The sequence below is a fragment of the Triticum aestivum genome, chromosome 2A (genome assembly GCF_018294505.1).
Source record: "Triticum aestivum cultivar Chinese Spring chromosome 2A, IWGSC CS RefSeq v2.1, whole genome shotgun sequence".
In the NCBI taxonomy this organism is placed as follows: domain Eukaryota; kingdom Viridiplantae; phylum Streptophyta; class Magnoliopsida; order Poales; family Poaceae; genus Triticum; species Triticum aestivum.
In genome coordinates, this window is record NC_057797.1 from 466,900,010 (window position 1) to 466,917,912 (window position 17,903).

Here is a 17,903-nt window from a genome sequence, read left to right on the forward strand (position 1 = left end):
CCTCGTTTGGGTATGTCTTTAAAAAAATAGAACTAGGCTAGCCATTTTAGCAACAAAAAACACAACTGGGCTCATGATGTCGTAAACATAAATAAAACCCTGGCTAGACAGGCCACAGCACCCGCACAGCCCCGTTGTTACCCTGATCCGTCGCTAAAACTAGTATAAATAACAACTGCTTGTTCCTCAAAAAAACTGCGTGGCCTGCTGGGTCCCTGGTGTCAGCCGCTCGTAGTGTAATTCTCTCGTTTATTGACTACATTGACAATGGTGTGAGCCCCAGATGTCCAACCATTAGGAGGAACCATATTTTTGGGCTTGTAATATAGGGGCACTTGCTTGCGTACTGCCATGACGCTAGTGGGTCCCTACTGTCATCCTCTCCATGTACAGTCATCTCCTTGTTCCTCTCGGTTGTTGACGACGTTGACAATGCAAGAGGGCGGTGCACCACGCACGGCGAGCGAACCAATGCCGCAAGGTGGAGGACGATGGCGAGGCCTTGGACGGAACAAATAGGAGCCGTGGAAGATGCGCTGGTCCAGTCGTAGATTCAGGTGCGGTGCGTGTTGCGGCCGACGTCGCCGGAGAATAACAGGACATGTGGGGGAATAGAGGGAGGGACTGGCCAACGTTGGAGGGTACATACGGTAGGGCGGCGGAGGCGCAGCCAGGCATGAGAGGCGGGAGCAGGCGGAGCCGACGGGGTGGTTTGGTTTGGGTGGCTGGAGGAATAAGACAAGAGATAGAAGATACACGACAGATGTTGGATGTCAATCCAATGGCTGGTAGGCAGCATCGTTTGTTGACTGGCTAGTAAGTCGACACCACCTTGGATAGGCTATTTCCTCGTGGGTCCCAAATGTCAGAATCCAAATCTGTCACGGTCATGCAGCCTTTCCTATGAAAATTTATAGCCCATTTGATGTGCTAGTTCGAAATAAGTTTTTGGGTGCTGGTGGGGGCTAATCACTTGGTTTCTGTAATGTACAATGAGCTCAAGCAGCCGGCGAGAGTGATGTTATTTCCCTTGGTTGGGATTTTTTAGTTGTTACAATATTTCACTCTAAATTAAACGACTGGCAAGCCATTTGCCTTGCTTCAAAGAAAATATGACAGTCACAACCGAGTTGGAAAGGGCAAGAACATCTAACTCCAGCTAAAAAACTGTACAAAAGCACGAGGGTTAATTGTTCATCAAGTTTACAAAAAAACCCAGGTCGAAAAGGGCAACAACATCTAACTCCAGCACTGTTTTTGGCAGCCACAGTCAAATGGATCGGTCAGGTCCATAGAATGAATATCTTGGGTCGTAAAATTTACTGGATTATGACCACAATATGTTGTAAATAGAAGCCCGGCACGTTCAGAAGCTCTTTTGCCCACCTGAAACTCCTTTTTTTTCTTTTCCACATACCCATCCGTCAAAACCATGATGCTGATAAACTTAAGCCTGATGGACAATAGTAACCTCGCATTCAGCAGGAAGAATGTGACAAATCTAGTGTTTGCACGGTTGGCTACATATCGTTCTAGCATTATTGTCTTCAATCGAATCTCATGAGAAGTGAGAAAATCCCGATGCTTACGAATCCATCGATTGGTTATAACTTTCTTACCCCGTCCTGTTGCCTAAACAGACATGAAGATTGAAAACAGTTAAGGTCTAAAAAAAGAGTGTCGAAAGAGCAACAGCTGAACGGTTATTCTAGTACACTATATGTGGGCTTCCAATGTGAGTGAAATTATCACCTTTATATACAACTTCTCTAGACATGGAAAGCATTGCAGCAAGCCAATAATCTTGTTCAGATCAAAACTATTCATTTGGATATATAAGATCTTGACAAAATCCAGCACCATTGATAGGCCATCCATGGAGAAACTCTTCATTGAGCATAGAACATAATATTAGTACAAAATTTGTACTCCAAGATGACATATAACTTATGCACAGAAATTTAAAATGCAGCTTATGGTTACAAGTGTAGATGGTAATGTAAATTACCTGAAGAACTGTGGAGCCAAACACCATATTGAAATGAGCACAGAGATAATGTATTACACCCAAGGTCTCCAGTTTAGGCGCAGAGAGGACGGTTATTTGCAACGGTGAAGGGGCATCTTGGATGATGAGCTGCCTTCTGTCAAAACAAATTCCAATTCTTACAAGGTTAGGTGACTTTATTTGGAGACAACCGATTCTAACTGTGAAAACAAGCACCAAGCACTCCAAGGCAGGGCAACTAGAGTGGATGATGTTGTGCAATGAGGCCTCTGATATACGAAGCCGCACAAGTGAAAGTTTCTTGAGAAATGGGAGTCGAAGGTTTAGTACCAGATTATCTGGTAGGTCACACAGCGCAAAGCTGGCGGTGTGGAGAGAGGAGGAAAACCGCGAGATGGACATCGGTGCTGAGGGCACATGTAGATGACGTTCGGTATCTGGTAGGTGATTTCTAGGGGAATAGTAGAACTCAAGCAGCTGTAGTTCTATGAATTCAGGGGATTTCAGCTAGGCGTCCACCATGCAGGGCATGGTATGCTTTCTCAGGTAGCATGATGGGATGCAGAGGCTTTGAACGGAGCCCTGGTGGGAGGAGATGATGGCTCTGGGGATTTCAAAATCATTGAAGAGAGATAGCTGACGACAGTCGAGATTAAGGGGCACGGCGTGCCATAGAGGGTGCCACTGAATTGAGAGGACTTGGGTGCGGCAGTAATCCATGGTGGGGAGAAGCGAGATGATCTCCCCAAGGACGGCGTCCGGGAGAACACTGATGCGGTCCTCCCGAGATTCTACGGGTTCCTGGGATCCGGTGGGGGCGGGTGATACGTCTCCAACGTATCTATAATTTTGATTGCTTCATGCTATATTATATTCTGTTTTAGATGATTACTGGGCTTTATTATACACTTTTATATTATTTTTGGAACTTACCTATTAACCGAAGGCCTAGCCCAGAATTGTTGTTTTTGCCTATTTCAGAGTTTCGCAGAAAAAGAATATCAAACGGAGTCCAAACGGAATGAAACCTTCGAGAACGTGATTTTCGGAACTAACGTGATCCAGAGGACTTGGAACCTACATCAAGACATCAACCAGGAAGGCACGAGGTAGGGGGGCGCGCCTACCCCCCCTCCCAGGCGTGCCCTCCACCCTCATGGGGCCCACATTGGTCCACCGACGTACTTCTTCCTCCTATATATACCTACGTACCCCCAAACTACCGGATACGGAGCCAAAAACCTAATTCCACCGCTGCAACCTTCTGTACCCATGAGATCCCATCTTGGCGCCTGACGGTGTCCTGGACTAGGGGGTACTCACCACGTCATCTCCCGATCTATTAGATTGGGCCGAGGACCCCCGTGGCCGTATACTCATGGGCCAGTTCGGACGGCTGCCGCATACAAGGAAGATTCCACAAGACTTGGCGATCAAGACAAGGACTTCTCCCCACCGGCGTATTCGGCTAGGACTCTTGTTATCCTAGGCCTCCGGTGCATTATATAAACCGAGGCCAGGCTAGTCGATAGATATACAATATATACAACAATCATACCATATCCTAGCTTCGAGGGTTTAGCCTCCTTGATGTCGTGGTAGATCTACTCTTGTAATACCCATATCATCAATATTAATCGAGCAGGACGTAGGGTTTTACCTCCATCAAGAGGGCCCGAACCTGGGTAAAACATCGTGTCCCTTGTCTCCTGTTACCATCCGCCTAGACGCACAGTTCGGGACCCCCTACCCGAGATCCGCCGGTTTTGACACCGACATTGGTGCTTTCATTGAGAGTTCCGCTGTGTGATCGACAAAAGGATCGATGGCTCGCGTGCAGATCAACTGCGACTTCGGCATCTTCGTCACCAGCTCGACTGGTCACCTTGGTTCGACCAAGAATTGCGCCCCGTGTTCGGATCACCATGTCCGGACGAGGGCCTTCATCAAACATCAACTCCGATCTCTATCAAGATCACGGAGGAATCATCTATGGAGCTCGGGGCTCAACGTCAACATTGCCCTCAAGCGACCGTGCTGTTTTTCTGGACAGCGAACTCGTATCTGCCACCACCACCTCCTCGAGTATCGCTTTGACGATCGCTTTGGTGGAATTGTGCGGAATTGAGTCTACAACAACCCTGGAAAATTTCGTCGAGTTCCGATGGAGGAATCTCTGGCAATCCACGATATACCGGAGCCCTGTCAAATCTGGACGGGAATTTGGATGAGTTTAGGGCGTGGTGTCCAGCTTCTAGCTCGGACGTCCTTTGGAAGATCCAACCGTTGATCGGCTGCGGAATTCCTATATCTACCACCTCTCAAAATTTCGGCTCGATCCGACCGTCCAAACTCCGGGAACCTTCCGATTAGTGCATCACTTTTCGGATCTGTTTTCTGCGCGAAAACGAATCCGACCCGAGTTCATCTTTTTTATGAACAGGATTTCGGACATCCCTTTTGAAGGAAGTTTTGTATGGGGTATTGTGTTTTGTTCCCGAACACATCCCACTAACTGTAAGATCTTTTGAACATGATCTTCAACATCATGCTGGTGTCAAACCAGTCCGGCAATATTACTCCACGGCTGCCGACCTGCGCTAGACACGGCGTCACTTTGTTGAGCCGAGCTCAACTTCTTCGGATCATCATCTCGGCAAGCCGAACAAGAGCCCGGCATCGCGAAGGATAAATCATCACCAACATCGCCGCCCCACGGATTACACGGAGCGGGCATACCGGCATCGCCGCACGGTCGCTTCATCAAGCCGGCATCGACCACGTCACGACCTGCATCGACAGGGCCGCACTATTGCTTCTTCAAGCTGGTGTCCATCACGCCGACCTACTTCGACTCATCGGCTGACATCGAGGCTTCGACATCTCGGCTGGACCGGGGGCTTCGCCATCTCTTCATCAACCTACTCCGGACACTTCGGCGTCACTAGCCGACCAGCTCCGTCACGTTAGCTGGGCCGAGGGCTTTGCCTCGGCGAGTCAACCTTTACCAGCATTGCCATGCCGTCGTTTTATCGCCCATCAGGCAATGGGTGTGCGGAGCGGGTCCCAATTTTAGGAATCACCTTCCTTCGGATTGCTACAACAAATAAACCAGGTGCTATTAATCCCAGTATTTTTTGCTTGTTTGGGTTCATTTTTCCCAAGGAATTATTACTCTGGTTTGTCCGTCATATGTACACAGGTCTATCAAATGGTGGCCGCATTAACGACAGTCGCATGGTGGTTCGGTCAGTTTCCGTACATAGTCCGGCGAACGCCGCACTCGGAGCTCGGACCGACCTGCGAATTCAGGCTTTGCCACGCCTTTACCGCATCACGCCGACGCCCTGCATCGACATTGACTTCGGCGCCAGGCCATATTTCTTTTATTACTCACTTTGCATAAATTATTTATTATGCAACGATTTTTTTAATTATCATTATTACTATTATCTCCGGTTTGCACTATTTTTTGTGCACAGGAAAATGATCCGGGGACTTCGGCGTCACTCTGCCGGTCTGCATTGATCGTGCTATGTCACCACTTCGGCGTGTCAAGCTCTCCGCTCCGCCACCTCGGGACCGGCTTGAGGGATGGAACCTTGCCCCGCATCAAGCTCGGACCGCGTCATCAATACCGAACACATTAACCAGCTAAGTCGCTTTCATGCTCAAAGCTTTAATTTCTAACTTGCGTTCGGTTCGACCAAGCATTATACTTTTTTGGAAAAAAGTTGCTTCTAAAAAATTTCCTTGTCCAAACTTTGTTTGTGACGCATAAATTCAAATACCCCGTTTACTTGGGGGCTTCCTTTATGAAGCTTTTCCTGTTGCATATGATTATACTTGTACGGCTTCGTTCCTTGTTCGTGTATTACGCCACAATATGCACCATATTGACTTAAGCGATTTGCAAGCTGGGTTGCCTCGCTCCTGTGTTTACCCCTACGTTCCCGATTGTTCGGCTAGGGAGTAAAGGGAGCACCTCTGCGATTGTCACGATCGGGTCACCCGAGCCGGACCTCAGACTGGGTGAAGCCGAAAGCTAGCGCTCTTATAGTTATTCAATGATGGTCGGCACACAACGGAACTCATGAGTACAAAAAATCTATTGCACAAGTCTCATAATAACAATGAGCACCGAAGAAAGGTATCGGTGGGGGTACTATTTTCTTCGAAGATGCTTCTTACTCTTCGCAGTAATATAGCATAAGTTCCCTGAGCGCGCTTTGTCTGTTACAGCCTTATGGCCTGATTGCCTGGTTATTGGAAACACCGTCGATATTCTCGACCGATGGAGTACATAACACTTTTCGGTCCTTAACCGAAGAGGGAGAAGCCGACGGTCGGTTAAGACGCGTTTAAAGTTCGGTTGAACATAGATATGATATAAGTACTTCGGTACATGCAATCATTCTTCTACCCAAGTCACTTGGGGGCTCTTAAGTTTATTTGAGCCGTTTTATAATAAGTGTTCTTCTTCTCAGTCGTTGCAAAGTTCTATTATTATTATTTATCACTCCTTTTTTCGACGCGAGTGTGCGGTCACTAGCCGGGGAGCCTAATTTCTCTCTCAAAGCCGCTAGAGTTTAGTTTGCTAAACTGGCCTAATGAGAAGTACTCCGCCCTCGGGATAGGAGGTTGAAGCCGTAGGCTGACCCGCTCGAAGTCTTGAGATAGGATGTGTCATGTTAAAGGACGACAGAAGCACTTCTTTTTTCTAAGACCAATTTTCGGATTGGCACCGAACACTTGATCTTGTTCGGACGTCATGTTTTTACTGACGTTTCTTGGTTTTCCAAGCTTTTTGGCACTTTTAAACTATTTGTGCTTTTCCAGCATTAGTCTCGCAGTGCAACGCCGGACACCTTTAGGGATTCGGCAAAAACATTCTCAGATATTGCTATATATGCATCGGTTTCGAATTGTGTCTTCGGTCAATAGTTGGGTTGCCCGGCTCCTGCACTTGCTTCCTACGTTCCGTTTTGTTCGGCTAGGCGTGCAAAGGGAGAACCACTGCGATTGTGCTTCCAGCTCACATGGTTAAGCACCTTAGTGGAGAAAGCCGAAAACTGACTGTCACAATAAGCGTAAACTGGTCAGCGATCCGATGACTATGACGGGCCATTCATAACATTGGCCGAAGTGTTTACGGCTTGACCTCGACTGTCGCCGAACACTACCGGGGGCTATTAACTGGCCTCCCAAACTAAATCCTCGATATTTTGCTCTTACATTCGAGCTGAGGTTTCATGATCATGCTTAGCATGACAACCCAAAGAAAGGAACCGATAGCGGGACTATTTTCTTTGGAATACATTTCTTCTGTTAAACAGTAATATAACATATCTCTCTGCGTACCTTTGTTTATAAAACCGTGTGGCCAGATTGCCTTGTTTGTCGTAAATCTTTGCCCTCATAAAGGCTTTATAAAGTAGGACAAACACTCCTCGGCTACTGGCCAAGGAGGTGGAAGCCGATGGTCGGTCAACAAAGTTTTGTACAATGCGGATCCGAGCATTAATGACGTAAAGTACTTGGATACATAGAGTCATTACACATAATTTGTGATTTTACTATGGATATTGATCCTTAATTCGGCCACCCGTGCCCGCATTAAGGCTCGGGGCTACTGGGCTTCGGGCTTATTATTTATAAATATTAAAGGGGCACATCGATCCCCTGATCTGGTGTTGCCACCCGACCAGTGTCTCGGGGGCTACTGCATTGCTTGTCCAATGCAGAAAATTTTATGTGCAATATAGTTTCCGAGGAGATTTTGATCCTCAGGTTGGTCGGCCGCACCCAACCTGAGTCTTGAGGACTGAGCACGCCGCTTTTGTGTCCCGAAGTATTCTGCCGAGCTAGGACTTGATCCTCAAGCCGATTTTGCAAATTAACCTGAGTCTCAGCGGCTACTGGGATTAGCGGTCTTATGTCATCCTTCATGTGCATCTCGGGTTTTAGACCGATACACACCTTGAAGGCTACTGGCTATATATCTCGGCAGAGAATAAATTGCACCAATAAAAAAAATTGACAACAAATCGGCCCATAGTCGGGGTGGTGCACCACCTCGGAAGCAGTCCGGCATAAAGCTCGGGCGCTAGTGGCTGGCTCCATAGAGGGCATTTCCGGCATTAAGCTCGGCTAAACTCCTTCAACTTTTTTGAACCAAGGTGATATGACACCTCGGATATAGTCCGGCATTGGAGCCTGGACACAGTCCAGCGTTGGAGCTCGGATACATAGTCCGGCGTTGGAGCTCGGATACATTCCTGCGCTAGAGCTGGGAAGCGGTCCGGCGTTGGTGCTCGGCTGCAAAAGATACCTCGAATGCAGTCCGGCGTTGGAGCTCGGACGCAAGAGGACCCTGCCTCTCGGGAACAACTTCAAACCCGAGGTGTAGCATAAAAATAAACAAGGCATTGATAAAGGCCGGAAACTTAAAGGGGCTCCTCGGATAGCCGACGTGTAAACTCGTCGAATGCATTTTGGCGATCCTCAAGATCGAAGATAAAGAAGATTTGTTGAACCAGTTTTCAAGACCGGCAACCGAAGATGAAGAACAGTTCGGAAGAATCGAGGAGCGTCCCTAACTTGAAGACCGGTTCAGGGGGCTACTGACGGTGTCCTAGACTAGGGGGTACTCACCACGTCGTCTCCCGATCTATTAGATTGGGCCGAGGACCCCCGTGGCCGTATACTCATGGGCCAGTTTGGACGGCTGCCGCATACAAGGAAGATTCCACAAGACTTGGCGATCAAGACAAGGACTTCTCCCCACCGGTGTATTCGGCTAGGACTCTTGTTATCCTAGGCCTCCGGTGCATTATATAAACTGAGGCCATGCTAGTCGATAGATATACAATATATACAACAATCATACCATAGGCTAGCTTCGAGGGTTTAGCCTCCTTGATCTCGTGGTAGATCTACTCTTGTACTACCCATATCATCAATATTAATCGAGCAGGATGTAGGGTTTTACCTCCATCAAGAGGGCCCGAACCTGGGTAAAACATTGTGTCCCTTGTCTCCCGTTACCATCCGCCTAGACGCACAGTTCGGGACCCCCTACCCGAGATCCGCCGGTTTTGACACCGACAGCGCCTTTTCTGGAGCTCCGCCGGAGGGGGCATCGATCACAGAGGGCATCTACATCAATACCATAGCCTCTCCGATGATGTGTGAGTAGTTTACCTCAGACCTTCGGGTCCATAGTTATTAGCTAGATGGCTTCTTCTCTCTCTTTGGATCTCAATACAAAGTTCTCCATGATTCTCGTGGAGATCTATTCGATGTAATCTTCTTTTGCGGTGTGTTTATTCAGATCGATGAATTGTGCGTTTATGATCAAGTTTATCTATGAACAATATTTGATTCTTCTCTGAATTCTTTTATGTATGATTGGTTATCTTTGCAAGTCTCTTCGAATTACCAGTTTGGTTTGGCCTACTAGATTGATCTTTCCTGCAATGGGAGAAGTGCTTAGCTTTGGGTTCAATCTTGCGGTGTCCTTTCCCAGTGACAGTAGGGGCAGCAAGGCACGTATTGTATTGTTTCCATCGAGGATAACAAGATGGGGTTTATATCATATTGCATGAGTCTATCCCTCTACATCATGTCATCTTACTTAAAGCGTTACTCTATTCCTTTGAACTTAATACTCTAGATGCATGCTGGATAGCGGTCAATGTGTGGAGTAATAGTAGTCGATGCAGGCAGGAGTCGGTCTATTTGTCTTGGACGTGATGCCTATATACATGATCATACCTAGATATTCTCATAACTATGCTCAATTCTGTCGATTGCTCAACAGTATTTGTTTACCCACCGTAATACTTATGCTCTCGAGAGAAGCCACCACTGAAACCTATGGCCCCCGGGTCTATTTTCCATCATATTAATCTCCCATTAACAATCCATTTCTGGTGCTGGTTTTATTTTGCTTTATATACTTTGCATCTTTATCATAAAAATACCAAAAATATTATCTTATCATATCTATCAGATCTCACTTTTGTAAGTGACCTGAAGGGATTGACAACCCCTTTATTGCGTTGGTTGCGAGGATTTTATTTGTTTGTGTAGATGTGAGGGACTCGTGCGTGGCCTCCTACTGGATTGATACCTTTGGTTCTCAAAAACTGAGGGAAATACTTACGCTACTTTGTTGCATCACCCTTTCCTCTTCAAGGGAAAACCAACACAGTGCTCAAGAGGTAGCAAGAAGGATTTCTGGCGCCGTTGTCGGGGTGTCTATGCAAAAGTCAACATACCAAGTACCCATCACAAACCCTTATCTCCCGCATTACATTATTTGCCATTTGCCTCTCGTTTTCCTCTCCTCCACTTCACCCTTGTTGTTTTATTTGCCCTCTCTCTCTCTGTCCTCCTTGTCTTTCCCTATTTGCCTCTTTTTGCCCGTTTCTTGTTTGCTTGTGTGTTGGATTGCTTGCCTGTCACGATGGCTCAAGATAATACCAAATTGTGTGACTTTACGAATACCAACAACAATGATTTTATTAGCACTCCAATTGCTCCTCTTACCGATGTTGAATCTTGTGAAATTAATGCTGCTTTGCTGAATCTTGTCATGAAAGATCCATTTTTCGGCCTTCCAAGTGAAGATGCCGCTACCCATCTAAACAACTTTGTTGATTTGTGTGATATGCAAAAGAAGAAAGATGTTGATAATGATATTGTTAAATTCAAGCTATTCTCATTTTCGCTTAGAGATCGTGCTAAAGCTTGGTTTTCGTCTTTGCCTAAAAATAGTATTGATTCATGGAATAAGTGCAAAGATGCCTTTATCTCTAAGTATTTTCCTCCCGCTAAGATCATCTCTCTTAGAAACGATATTATGAATTTTAAGCAACTTGATCATGAACATGTTGCACAAGCTTGGTAGAGGATGAAATTAATGATACGTAATTGCCCCACACATGGTTTGAATTTGTGGATGATTATACAAAAATTTTATGCTGGATTGAATTTTGCTTCTAGAAATCTTTTAGATTCGGCCGCGGGAGGCACTTTTATGGAAATCACTTTAGGAGAAGCTACTAAACTCCTAGATAATATTATGGTTAATTATTCTCAATGGCACACTGAAAGATCTACTAATAAGAAAGTGCATGCGATAGAAGAAATTAATGTTTTGAGTGGAAAGATGGATGAACTTATGAAATTATTTGCTAATTAAAGTGTTTCTTCTGATCCTAATGATATGCCTTTGTCTACTTTGATTGAGAATAATAATGAATCTATGGATTTGAATTTTGTTGGTAGGAATAATTTTGGTAACAACGCGTATAGAGGAAACTTTAATCCTAGGCCGTATCCTAGTAATTCCTCTAATAATTATGGTAATTCCTACAACAATTCTTATGGAAATTTTAATAAGATGCCCTCTGAATTTGAGACTAGTGTTAAGGAGTTTATGAATTCGCAAAAGAATTTGAATGCTTTGCATGAAGAAAAATTGCTTAAAGTTGATGAATTGGCTAGGAACGTTGATAGAATTTCTCTTGATGTTGATTCTTTGAAACTTAGATCTATTCCACCTAAGCATGATATCAATGAGTCTCTCAAGGCCATGAGAATTTCCATTGATGAGTGCAAAGAAAGAACCGCTAGGATGCGTGCTAAGAAAGATTGTTTTGTAAAAGCAAGTTCTTCTAGTTTCTATGAAAATAAAGATGAAGATCTAAAAGTTATTGATGTGTCCCCTATTAAATCTTTGTTTGGCAATAGGAATCTTGATAATGATGGGACTGAATATGATTCACCTTTACCTAGAAGGCGTTTCAAAAATTTGGAGTTTTTGGATCTTGATGCAAAAATTGGTAAAAGTGGGATTGAAGAGATCAAAACCCTAGATATTAATGAACCCACTATCTTGGATTTCAAGGATTTTAATTATGATAATTTCTCTTTGATAGATTGTATTTCCTTGTTGCAATCCGTGCCAAATTCTCCACATGCTTATAGTCAAAATAAAGTCTTTACCAAACATATCGTTGATGCTTTGATGCAATCCTATGAAGAAAAACTTGAGTTGGAAGTTTCTATCCCTAGAAAACTTTATGATGAGTGGGAACTTACTATTAAAATTAAAATTAAAGATCACGAATGCTATGCTTTGTGTGATTTGGGTGCTAGTGTTTCCACGATTCCAAAGACTTTGTGTGATTTGCTAGGTTTCCGTGATTTAGATGATTGCTCTTTAAACATGCACCTTGCGGATTCCACCATTAAGAAACCTATGGGAATAATTAATGATGTTATTATTGTTGCAAATAGGAATTATGTGCCCGTAGATTTTTTTTGTTCTTGATATAGATTGCAATCCTTCATGTCCTATTATTCTTGGTAGACCTTTCCTTAGAACGATTGGTGCAATTATTGATATGATGGAAGGGAATATTAGATTCCAATTTCCATTAAGCAAAGGCATGGAACACTTTCCTATAAATAAAATTAAATTACCTTATGAATCTATTATGAGAGCCACTTATGGATTGCCTACCAAAGATGGCAATACCTAGATCTATCCTTGCTTTTTATGCCTAGCTAGGGGCGTTAAACGATAGCGCTTGTTGGGAGGCAGCCCAATTTTATTTTTATTCCTTGCTTTTTGCTCCTGTTTAGTAATAAATAATTTATATAGCCTCTGTTTTGGTTGTGTTTTTTGTGTTTAATTAGTGTTTGTGCCAAGTAGAACCGCTGGGAAGACTTGGGGAAAGTCTTGATATCTTGCTGTAAAAAACAGAAACTTTAGCGCTCACGAGAACTTCTGCCATTTTATTTGGAAAGTGCTATTTATTTAATTATTTTTGCATATGATTAATAGATAAATTCCTCACGTCCAAAAATTTATTTTAGAATTTTTGGGGTTCCACAAGTTTGCGTTAGCTACATATTACTACAGACTGTTATGTTTTTGACAGATTCTGTTTTTCGTGTGTTGTTTGCTTATTTTGATGAATCTATGGCTAGTAAAAGAGTTTATAAACCATAGAGAAGTTGGAATACAGTAGTTTTAACACCAATATAAATAAAGAATGAGTTCATTACAGTACCTTGAAGTGGTGTTTTGTTTTCTTTCACTAACGGAGCTCACGAGATTTACAGTTAAGTTTTGTGTTGTGAAGTTTTCAAGTTTTAGGTAAAAGATTTGATGGATTATGGAACATGGAGTGGTAAGAGCCTAATATCCCATGGCACCCCAAGTTAATCTGAGGACACCTAAAATCCAAATCTTGGGGATGCCCCGCAAGGCATCCCCTCTTTCGTCTACTTCCATCAGTAACTTTACTTGGAGCTATATTTTTATTCACCACATGATATGTGTTTTGCTTGGAGCGTCTTTTATTATTTGAGTATTTATTTGTTAGTTTACAACAATCATATTTGCTGTACACACCTTTTTAGAGAAACACACATGATTCGGAATTTATTAGAATACTCTATGCGCTTCACTTATATCTTTTGAGCTATATAGTTTTTACTCTAGTGCTTCACTTATATATTTTAGAGCACGGTGGTGGATTTGTTTTATAGAAACTATAATTCTCTCATGCTTCACTCATATTATTTTGAGAGTCTTAAACAGCATGGTAATTTTCTTAAATTGGGAAATTGATCCTAATATGCTAAGTATTCGAGACTTGTAAAAAAAACTTTCTTATGAGTGTGCTGAATACTAAGAGAAGTTTGATGATTGATGATTGTTTTGAGATATGGAGGTAGTGATATTAAAGTTGTGCTAGTTGAGTAGTTGTGAAATTGAGAAATACTTGTGTAGAAGTTTGCAAGTCCCGTAGCATGCACATATGGTAAACGTTATGTAACAAATTTGAAACATGATGTGTTCTTGGATTGTCTTCCTTATGAGTGGCGGTCGGGGACGAGCAATGGTCTTTTCCTACCAATCTACCCCCCCCCCCCAAGAGCATGCGTGTAGTGCTTGGTTTTTGATGACTTGTAGATTTTTTCAATAAGTATATGAGTTCTTTATGACTAATGTTGAGTCCATGGATTATACGCACTCTTACCCTTCCATCATTGCTAGCCTCTTCGGTACCGTGCATTGCCCTTTCTCACATTGAGAGTTGGTGCAAACTTCGCTGTTGCATCCAAACCCCATGATATGATACACTCTTTCACACATAAATATCCTTATATCTTCCTAAAAACAGCCACCATATCTACCTATTATGGCATTTCCATAGCCATTCCGAGATATATTGCCATGCAACTTTCCACCATTCCGTTTATCATGACACGTTCACCATTGTCATATTGCTTTGCATAATCATGTAGTTGGCATCGTATTTGTGGCAAAGCCACCGTTCATAATGTTTCATACATGTCACTCTTGATTCATTGCTATCCCAGTATACCGCTAGAGGCATTCATATAGAGTCATACTTTGTTCTAGTATCGAGTTGTAATCATTGAGTTGTAAATAAATAGAAGTGTGATAATCATCATTCATAGAGTATTGTGCCTCAAAGTAGGAAGGAAGGCCCCAAAAAAATAAAATAAAAAGGGACAATGCTACTATCCTTTTTTTCACACTTGTGCTTCAAAGTAGCACCATGATTTTCATGATACAGAGTCTCTTATTTTTTCACTTTCATATACTAGTGGGAATTTTTTATTATAGAACTTGGCTTGTATATTCCAACAATGGGCTTCCTCAAATACCCTAGGTCTTCATGAGCAAGCAAGTTGGATGCACACCCACTTAGTTTCCTTTGTTGAGCTTTCATGCATTTTATAGCTCTAGTGCATCCGTTGCATGGCAAACCCTACTCCTTACATTAACATCAATCGATGGGCATCTCCATAGCCCGTTGATTTGCCGCATTGATGTGAGACTTTCTCCTTTTTGTCATCTCCACATAACCCCCATCATTATATTCTATTACACCCATAGTGCTCTATCCATGGCTCACACTCATGTATTGCATGAAGGTTGAAATTTTTTGAGATTACTAAAGTATGAAACAATTGCTTGGTTTGTCATCGGGATTGTACATGATGAGAGAATTCTTGTGTGACGAAAATGGAGCATGACTAAACTATATGATTTTGTAGGGATGAACTTTCATTGTCCATATTATTTTGAGAAGACATAATTGCTTAGTTAGTCCGCTTGAAGTATTATTGCTTTTATGTCAATATTAAACTTTTATCTTGAATATTTCGGATCTGAATATTCATACCACAATTAAGAGGGTTACATTAAAAAAATTATACCAAGTAGCATTCCGCATCAAAAATTCTGTTTTTATCATTTACCTACTCAAGGACGAGCAGGAACTAAGCTTGGGGGTGCTTGATACGTCTCCAACGTATCTATAATTTTTTATTGCTTCATGCTATATTATATTCTGTTTTGGATGACTAATGGGCTTTATTATACACTTTTATATTATTTTTGGGACTAACCTATTAACCGGAGGCCTAGACCGGAATTGTTGTTTTTTTTTCCTATTTTAGAGTTTCGTAGAAAAAGAATATCAAACGGAATGAAACCTTCAGGAACGCGATTTTCGGAACGAGCGTGATCTAGAGGACTTGGACCCTACATCAAGACATCAACCAGGAAGGCACGAGGTAGGGGGCACGCCTACCCCCCCCCCCCCCCCAGACGCGCTATCCACCCTCGTGGGGCCCATGTTGCTCCACCGACGTACTTCTTCCTCCTATATATACCTACGTACCCCCAAACTATCGGATACGGAGCCAAAAACCTAATTCCACCGCCGCAACCTTCTGTACCCGTGAGATCCCATCTTGGGGCCTTTTCCGGAGCTCCGCCGGAGGGGGCATCGATCATGGAGGGCTTCTACATCAACACCATAGCCTCTCCGATGATGTGTGAGTAGTTTACCTCAGACCTTCGGGTCCATAGTTATTAGCTAGATTGCTTCTTCTCTCTCTTTGGATCTCAATACAAAGTTCTCCATGCTTCTTGTGGAGATCTATTTGATGTAATCTTCTTTTGCAGTGTGTTTGTTGAGACCGATGAATTGTGGGTTTATGATCAAGTTTATCTATGAACAATATTTGAATCTTCTCTGATTTCTTTTATGTATGATTGGTTATCTTTGCAAGTCTCTTCGAATTATTAGTTTGGTTTGGCCTACTAGATTGATCTTTCCTGCAATGGGAGAATTGCTTAGCTTTGGGTTCAATCTTGCGGTGTCCTTTCCGAGTGACAGTAGGGGCAGCAAGGCACGTATTGTATTGTTGCCATCGAGGATAACAAGATGGGGTTTATATCATATTGCATGAGTTTGTCCCTCTACATCATGTCATCTTACTTAAAGCGTTACTCTGTTCCTTTGAACTTAACTAGTAAATGTGCCCGTGCGTTGCTATGGGAGAAACAACCGTCACACCCCTTCTGTGGAACAAATGATACTCAGCTTAACTAAGTCTTACAATTACCACACATAATAAGACATAAGTTTCCATCTTGTTTTGTTCACCTACAAATGGGTCTGTTTTCAACCAAGCTCCGCTTTAGAATATAAATCTTCATCATCCCTTTCTTTGTCTAATCATCAACCCCTTGCTCTGGTCACCAGCATTACATATCATATTAATCTTTAGCCAAGACAATTATACTCAAATGGTGGTTGACGGCTTGATACTTTTTACACCGAATCTTCAGCAATATTGTTTTTCTACCTATCTTCAATAGAAAGGACAAGAGGAAAAAGAGAGAGAATGCATGCATTTGTTGCCTTAACTTAGGAATGGAGTCTATTTCTAATCCTAAACGCTTGTTATATCATTGTATATTTTGAAAATCATCCCAATCTTCTTTATACTATGATCTTTGAGGCAGACTGCAAGTTCCAATACATAACATAATCGGTAACATTTAAAAAAACAACTTCCATCAATTTTCGTTGTAGCCGGGTGTGAATTTCCGTTTTCATGTTCTAACGCATAACCATTAGAAGCAAGTCTTAATAGCCCAGGTCTATGTTCCAGCAGAATAACATTTGTTAAGCACAACTTAACATGCATGATAACATCAACCATCCTCCGTATAGTCTAGACCTGTCATATATGCAGAAACTGAAGTAAATAGATAAAGTTTCCCCAGAGACAACTGATTAGTTCATACTCGAGAACTGGAAGCATGTTAGAAAGTCCGCTCTCTTGATTAGGCAGCGTAATCAAGATGTACATATATATATCTGGATGTGGAGGATTTGTCAAAGCGTACATTTGATGTGGTAAGAAATGGTATGCCAAATAAAGCAAACTACTCTAAAAGAGATGGATAGTTGTTATATTATTAAGCAGAATATAACATAAATGGATGCAGTTTTCAAGTTTTACCAGTTGTCACTAATAAGATCTACCGTGAGCTAACACCTTGAAGCAAACATGAATCTTTATAGCCACAATCAAAATTTTGCACAACTGAAATTAAAATACTGGTAAAACAATTATTACGACCATAAATATTCTGCCTAAACTGTTTGAATACAGACAACCTATTCACTCAAGGATTCCGGGGAGCAAGATGCAAGGAAAAGGACTAAATACTGGGGGTAATGTAGGTTCCAATGTAGAAAAACTTGCCATTTTCATATTCTTTGGTAAACACATATTGTACTCGAGGAATAAAATCATTTCTACATAATCGAAGGTTTGAATCTTCTCCATTATTAGATGAATATGAAAAAATTGTCAGTGTCATTTATATAGAATGCAAAGAAGCAACTCCATGGACCCATAAAATAATTGTAAGTAATGAATTCCATATAACAACAGAAAATTTGTACAACAATCTTTGTAAGTAAAAGATTTCATTTAATAATAGAAAATTTCTTCCACCAGGCAAGAACTGCTTGAA